Source organism: Cibotium barometz, chromosome 33, assembly GCF_041138505.1.
Source record: "Cibotium barometz isolate CiBa-2024 chromosome 33, ASM4113850v1, whole genome shotgun sequence".
In the NCBI taxonomy this organism is placed as follows: Eukaryota; Viridiplantae; Streptophyta; class Polypodiopsida; order Cyatheales; family Cibotiaceae; genus Cibotium; species Cibotium barometz.
The window spans coordinates 21,085,933-21,094,533 of NC_141078.1; the positions used below are offsets into that span (position 1 = coordinate 21,085,933).

Genomic DNA, 8,601 nt, shown 5'->3' on the forward strand with positions numbered 1-8,601 from the left:
TGATGTCTATTTCATGCTATGCCTTTGAACCTATTGAATAATTTTGTTTTGTTCAGATGTTAACAGTTTCTAACATATCTTTCCAACTGTACAGACACCACAACAAGATGATTCAAGTAGCTGCGGGGCTGCTGGAGAGTGCTGATCAGTGCCAAATATATACTTTCAAGCTATTTTGAGATAGGACAGCTAGACCTTGTAAGAAAAAATAATTTTCATTTAGCTTCAAAATAATTGATATTGGTACAAAGTGTTCTAAATCATCATATGCCATTGCAGATGAGAGAAGATAGCTTCAGCTCGAACTATATATATAGTTTCATAGCTGATACAATTTGGAAGTTTTTGAAGTATGCCTCTCCCAAACCTATTGTACCAGCTACTGTCGAGTTGGGTGAGAGCTCTAAAGTCCGAGAAGGTGTCATACACCTTGATGACACAGATGATGCTGATGTGGTGCCACAGGAACAAGGACCTAGTGATGATGAGGAGAAGCCACAGGAACAAGGACCTGCTGCTGATGTTATTGAGGAGAAGATGGAGCAGCACAGCAAACAGATTCTCCAGGGGTAGTAGAGGAGACAATGGAGCAGCACCAAGAGATTGTACAGGACAGGATGGAGTAGCAGAAAACAGATTCTCCAAAAAAAGATGATACGGAGAGCTTGGACCATGTAGAGCAACCTCTGGATCAGGCTATAGATAAATAGAAAATGGTTGTCAAGAATATGTTCTACATATACAATTAAACACTTCTGTATAAAATTTTACTTTATTGAATATAATACCTTTGTTTATGGAGTCTGTGTTATCTCAATTTTCAAATTTTCAATGTCTTTGCATTTTATTAAACTCTCTCTTCTTTTGAGCACCTGCAAAAAAGCAATATGAATCAATAGGGTAAAGTAAACTAATAGCAGTGCTTAATGAGACTAGGATAAGTCAGATGATCTTGTTTTCTTAACACACCATGTGTGTTAGCATTGTCCAGCCAACTGATAAAAATGATCAGTAAAAAATATACCCGATTGAGCTAGCTCTGTTGCACATCGACCTTGGTATTGTTGTTCTCCTATCGATCCATGCAAAACATCTATAAATCCCAGAATACAATCGATGTTTTGCCATGTCTCATACGATGAAGGGTATAAATCTGAAATAAAATAACACAAGAATGTCAATAAGCAAAGAAAGAAAGCTTCATCTTAAAAATCCATACACCTCATAAAGAACAAAACCACAATAGAAAAATATACAATTAGGCCTGTGTTGCAGAAGATCATTTGGATAGTCTCGCAAGACAAGTTCTTTATGCATGTACACATGCTTAATCAAAACTTCTTTCACCGATATCTTCCCTCTGGTGATTTTAAAATCTCGTACTCTTCCCTTCCATGACGCCAAGAAATGTTTTTTGTCTGGGGTCTCTTTCTTTTGCTAGGTTGCATGAGCACCCATGCTCCTTTCGAAACACTAAAACTTTCCCAAGTTCCTTCCGTTTTGACTGTACTTGAATTCTCTACCGAAGAAATAGAAGAAGCAGGTCGACGGGGTAATGATGTGTGATATAATTCTGCCTTCATAGCATTATCATCCACAGAGCGTCTTCCACAAGAACGGCCATAGTTTTTATTCACCATGGAGACCTTGTGAATCTGTAACAACAGCAAAGTAATATAAACAAGATAACAAAGTGAAGTTTCAAGAAAGAGAAAGTGGGCAGACAGACAGTTGACAAGAAACATCTTACTCTAAGCCAAAGAGGATCAAGGGAGCAGTTTTGGAAAAGAAGAGGCTGCTGCACAATGAGGCAGTGGTGTAGAATGGTAGACCTTTCGAAGGAAAGGCAGCACAACATTTCAAAGTTCAAAGGAAGGTGGAAGCGGGAAGGCCCTTGTCAGAGAAAATGTCAGACTAGATTCTATCTTCATGTCCAAAGATCTTGTGAGAATAAAAAGCCAATCTCCACATTAATGTAGCACGCTTGTACCTACATAAAGTATTGTTTCTTTTATCTATTTTCTCTTATTTTTGTGAATTTCCAACGTTACGTTGGCCCTCTATTGATTGGTTGAGAGCTTATTTTTCCAAACCGTAAAAGGCCCCAAAATGAGCTCCCTTTTTTCCTAATGGATTTCTTCATTGGAGGCTGCAAACTTCTTGTTGTCAAACGGAATGGTTGGCAAACTTCTTCTTCATTCCATGTGCGTCCTCCCATCCAATCACTCACTTTCACAGCATGTTAACTGGACTGAGATTGGGATCTCCTTTCTCATTTAGGTCATACCAAAAACCAGGTTTGCTTACCACACTAGCCCATCAAGTCATACAACCTCCCAATTATGCCATCTAAGGATAGCATGCTGGAATGCAGTTTGAGGAAAGTGGGCAGCAACCATTAGTGCCTCAGAAAAAGCCTACAAAGAGGAGATACATGAAAGCTATAGATGCTAGCTTGGAGGGATTCGAGACATAGGAGAAAGGCAATATAAAGAAAAAGAAAAAGGGTAATAGTGCTTGTGTAGATGAGCAGACAACTAGGGAAAGAGCCATGGTGGGTGGCACAACTCATCCACATTCATGGATCCATGGTGGCTGATGAATTTAAGAAAACTCTAAAGAAGGGAGTGGATCTTTAGTCAAAATTTGCAACACAACTTGCTTCGCTTTTCCTAGAATGCGATAAAGATAGTGAAAGTTGTCGCAAAGGGATGGGGTCGTGTGTACACCTCTAAGTACAATTCGATTTCAAGAAATGATCAAAAGGTCACTTGCCAATGGTTCAACACTGTGGACGAGTATATGCATGGTTGTGTGAATGTCATAAGCTACAAAACCATGCTCCTGCAATAGGAGGGAGTGGTGTGGGTGGAGGCAGTGGAGTTTCTAATGTGGAAGATGCCGCTAAATCATAGGATCGCAAAAGAGGCGGTCTTGAATGAGGTACTTGCCCAACGTCCTCGCAAGGACAAGAACATTGAGGAGAGCCTTTTGGACATGGCGAGCATATAAAAAATGATGGCAATCCATCAAAAGGAGTCAAATGTAGACCGCAAAAACTTGTGATGTTGGGAAAACTTACAACAGCCTTGATTGGTCTTATGGATGTCTTGAAGAGTTTTTCAGAAGCCTTGAGTTGCAAGGAAGCTATGTTATTGTACTTTCATGTAGTGATTAACATGCCATTTGCTTGTTGTACTTCATTTTGGTCATGCGCTTGAAGCTTGTCATTCAATATGAAGGTGTTATGTTTTACCTCATTTGTCTCACACTTGTTGCATATGTTGTTCATACTTTTCTAATAATGGGTAGCCTTTAACATGTAAAGCCTCCATCTGATGTCATTCCATTTATTGGGTGCAAGTGATGAAAGAATCAATGCTCATTGTGTTTGGCAATATTGCAATTCTCATAGCCATGATTACTAAGATAGAATTAAGTGAGTCGTGCTATGATGTAAGTGAGGCAATCACACATTGGATGGCATTTTTTAGTCAGTGCATGGCTCATGCAATATTGGCATGCAAAGCCCGGATTGCTTGTCGGTGCCACGAGCGTAGGTCCTATTGGGGCCTTACTGTAGACCATAGGGATTCAGGGAGAGATACTTGCTTGGTAGTTATTCAGATGGGATGTTCAAAAAGAGGATGAGATTGAGCAAAGATACCTACCACCTCTTGTGTGCAAGGCTAGCTCCATTCTTGCAAAGCTGTGCAGACACCAACTGCAAAAAAGCCATCGCTCTGGAGAAACATGTTTGTGTGGCATTGCACTGTCTAGCCACTAGCTCTAACTTACAAGTGGTTCTCTACATCCTCTGCACAAAAAATAGTGATAGCTTTCTATGAGGCTATGGAGAATTCTGGCTTGCACACAACTTAAACATAAAGTGGCCATCTCTTGAAAGGATGCTACCTTGGCAGAGGGATTCGAGGCTTTATGTGGCATTCCGTATGTTATCGGTGATGTGGATGGTAGTCATGTGCCTATCATTGCTTTGCATGTACATTCAAAAGACTAATTCAACAGGAAAGGTTTGATTAGCCACATGATCCCTATACAAGTTCACATCATTGTGTTCACTAATTAATGAACATGTGGCTAGCCTAAATATGTGGTGAGTAATGTGCACACTATATGAGCAAGGTGATGTGAAAATAAAGTTTAATTATTGTTTGTCAACAAACTATTTGACCATGCATATGTGTACATGGACAACTACATACCACAAATAGGCTTGGTGTGAGCCTTGAATAGACCAATTGGATTATTCCCAATACAGGGAATGGGATTATGCATATGGACAAGAAAAGAGATGTTTCAATCTACAAAGGCATGAAAGACCCGTATATTACTGAATGCTTAGAGCCTTAGACATTCATGATATTTTCTTTTCAAATAATGTTGGCTTTAGATACTATAGAGATGGCATTGGTGTCGCGACAATGAGTGGATGAACAAGGAAAAGACAACAAAGAAGACCTACCTGGGAGTCAAAACAATCACATATCTCCTTGGATATTGATGATAAGGAGGATCCAAAGGAGCACTTCTCCGAAAGATACACAGTAACACGTCCCTCTGGAAAAATATTCAATTGAAAAATCCAACCTTAAATGCTAAAGGTTTTGTGCGATTTTCATCTTCTTGCAAAGGCTATTTTCATGTAGCATCTTTTGTCTACTGATCTTCAATATGAGGGCCTGGTACAAATCGAGGGTGCCCGCCAAAGGAGTCACGGTGCGAACGAATGAATAGAGGACAAAATAGCTCTGCACACGCTTACATTTTACACACAACCAATGCACAAATTGAGTCAAGGTGCAAAAAAAATGAATAGAGGACAAAATAGTTGGGCGACCACTTGCATTTTACACACAATCAAAGCACGTGTAGGGTCTACCTCCAACTTGGAGTGCCATGTGTTGTCGTTTTTGCATGCCATGGGTCTACCTCCAACTTTGGCTACCTAGGGATGGACAAGCTACTCCTCCACAGCCACCTTCCTCCAACCTACAAGTTTATATTTGTTGGGCAGATCTCTCTCTCTCTCTCTCTCTCTCTCTCTCTCTCTCTCTCTCAGTAGGTTACATTGAAATTGTAAAATTGGGTTTCTTTTCATGTTCATAAAGGAACATGTTACTGTTGAAATTTTTGTAAAGAAATACGTTCTTATAAACTAATTTTATTGACTTGTTAATGCTTGAAGTAGTCTCTGAAACCCAACCACTTCATAGCATAACAACAAATAAACAATGTGATTAAAAGTTGTCACTAATAGTGGCCTCTCTTAGCTATATAGGACAAACACCTCAAATAACATCGGTGCCTACAAAGATACATGAAAAAGTACATCTTTGTGTTGAAAACTAGCTAGTTCTCTAGGTAGGTTCAAAATAATCATTCCTCCCAACATAAATCAAGCAAAGTCCATATGTATTCACACCACTCCTATAGTTTTTGAAATCCTTAGGGCATGGATTCTATAATGTCAACATTGTGAAGTGATAGATGCATCTGCCTTCCCTACATTCAGCCTACCATCATAAACATACAAATTAGCTCTGAATTACACTCTGTAGATACACAAAAAAGACTTGATTACTGCAAACCTGTGAGACTCACTGATTTTCTTCACTGGAGGTTGTAAACTTCTTGTCGAATGGAATGGTTGGCAACCGTTGTCTGAACCATTTGTTGAGACCATGTTCTCTCTCTCTCTCTCTCTCTCTCTCTCTCTCTCTCTCTCTCTCTTTCAACAGGTTATATTGTAATTGTAAAATTGGTTTTTCATGTCCATAAAGAAATGCATTCTAATAAACTAATTTTATTGACGTGCTTATATAATTTACAACATACAAGATGGACTCTGAAGAACTTCATGACACTGATTGCTACACACAAAACTCACTATTCCCCTAGCCAACATTCTATGTAGGCACGTAGGAGTCTCAAATTCCAAACTATTGCAATGCCAAGTACCGTGTCTTCTCACAATGGACATTCATACCATTTGCATCCTCCCATCCCATCACTCACTTTCACAGTATGTTAACTTTTGTTACATATGTTGATCATACTTTTCTAATAATGGGTAGCCTTTAACATGTAAAGCCTCAATCTGATGTCATTCCATTCATTGGGTGCAAGTGATGAAAGAATGAATGCTCATTGTGTTTGGCACTATTGCAATTCTCATAGCCATGATTACTAAGATAGAATTAAGTGAGTCATGCTTTGATGCAAGTGAGGCAATCACACATTGGATTACATTTTTTAGTCAGTGCATGGCTCGTGCAATATTGGCATGCAAATCCCGGATTGCTCGTCGGTGCCACGAGTGTAGGTCCTTTTTTAAGGGCTTACTGTAGACCATAGGGATTCATGGAGAGATACTTGCTTGGTAGTTATTCAGATGGGAAGTTCAAAAAGAGGATGAGATTGAGCAAAGATACCTACCACCTCTTGTGTGCAAGGCTAGCTCCATTCTTCCAAAGTTGTGCAGACACCAACTGCAAAAAAGCCATCGCTGTGGAGAAGCATGTTTGTGTGGCATTGCACTGTCTAGCCACTAGCTCTAACTTACAAGTGGTTCTCTACATCCTCTGCACAAAAAATAGTGATAGCTTTCTATGAGGGTATGGAGAATTCTGGCTTGCACAACTTAAACATAAAGTGGCCATCTCGTGAAAGGATGCTACCTTGGCAGAGGGATTCAAGGCTATATGTGTGGGATTCCATATGTTATCGGTGATGTGGATGGTAGTCATGTGCCTATCATTGCTTTGCATGTGCATTCGAAAGACTAATTCAACAGGAAAGGTTTGATCAGCCACATGATCCCTATACAAGTTCACATCATTGTGTTCACTAGTTAATCAAGCCCGATAGGGCTTGATTAATTAATGAACATGTAGCTAGTCTAAATATGTGGTCATGAGTAATATGCACACTATATGAGCAAGGTGACATGAAAAATAAAGTTTAATTATTGTTTGTCAACAATCTATTTGACCATGCATATGTGTACATGGACAACTACATACCACAAATAGGCTTGGTGTGAGCCTTGAATAGACCAATTGGATTATTCCCAATAGAGGGAATGGGATTATGCATATGGACAACAAAAGAGATGTCTCAATCTAGAAAGGCATGAAAGATCCGTATATTACTCAAAGCTTAGAGCCTTATACATTCATGATATTTTCTTTTCAAATAATGTTGGCTTTAGATACTATAGAGATGGCAATGGTGTCGCGAACGATGAGTGGATGAACAAGGAAAAGACAACAAAGATGACCTACCTGGGAGCCAAAACAATCACATATCTCCTTTGATATTGATGACAAGGAGGATCCAAAGGAGCACTTCTCCAATAGATACACAGTAACACGTCCCTTTGAAAAAATATTCAATTGAAAAATCCAACCTTAAATGCTAAAGGTTTTGTGCGACTTTCATCTTCTTGCAAAGGCTATTTTTATGTAGCATCTTTTGTCTACTGATATTCAATATGAGGCCTGGTACACACCGAGGGTGCCCACCAAAGGAGTCATGGTGCGAATGAATGAATATACATTTTACACACAACCAATGCACAAATTGAGTCACAGTGCAAACCAATGAATAGAGGACAAAATAGCTGGGCAAGCACTTGCATTATACACACAATCAAAGCACGTGTAGGGTCTACCTCCAACTTGGAGTGCCATGTTGTGTCGCCCGCTTTTGCATGCCATGGGTCTACCTCCAACTTTGGCTACCTAGGGATGGACAAGCTACTCCTGCACAACCCCAATGGGAGCCCTTCCTCCAACCTACAATAAAACATTCCCGTGTACTTGCAAATTCCCATGTACCTACAAATTCTCGTGTACCTTTATATCCTCCATCTTGGCTGTTGAAATTTGTGGTGCCATTGAGGAGACAAAGTATGAGTAGAGGACCAAGATCAAGGGCATGCAACCATATCACACTTAGACATTATCACACATGAGCATATTTGTAAGAGGTGTACCCTCCTCATATAAAAAGGGTCATTTCCAAGCAATGAACATAAGCAGCTCTCAAGCCTCTCTATGAGTACAAGTTTCCATCTTGTAACCCAATTATGCTTGAGTCAAGCTTTATTAAGTCATTAGGAGTTTCATTATGTTGTTAATTATGCTACATCCACCATAGGATTAGTCTTTCTTAATCATATGATTAGGATTGAGCACACCATAGCTATGCATGCTTGAGGCCTCATTCATGTCCGATCTTTTGACATGGTATCAGAGCCACTCCTCTTCTCATGAACTTATCCATTAGCTTAGCCTCAGCCCACATTAATCCTTTCCACTAGTAATCTCATGTTTATTAAACCAATTCTCAATTTCCAACATCTTATCCATAGCTCCCACTTGTGGACAAAATCTTCATAGCTTGATTCTCCACATCCTCATCACTATTGATCAATTCCTCTTAGATATATCTTGTTGACCTCATTGCTATTCTATTGGCTTAATTTCTCATAAATCGCCTCATTTTCACCGATTGTAGAAATGCTCCATTCGTTACATGTAGTTAACATTGGATCATAGGGCTCGTTACATACTA

General features: G+C 39.5%; 1 long non-coding RNA gene across 1 annotated transcript; it reads right to left on the reverse strand.

Moving 5' to 3' along the window:
* Nucleotides 1-201: 201 nt before the first annotated feature.
* LOC147619378 (uncharacterized) lies at nt 202-1,459 on the reverse strand. Its single transcript, XR_015261911.1, has 4 exons — nt 1,257-1,459; nt 1,025-1,153; nt 789-872; nt 202-696 (listed from the first exon to the last, which is right to left on the reverse strand). It is a non-coding gene; the product is annotated as an uncharacterized LOC147619378 (long non-coding RNA).
* Between the last annotated feature and the right edge of the window lie 7,142 nt (nt 1,460-8,601).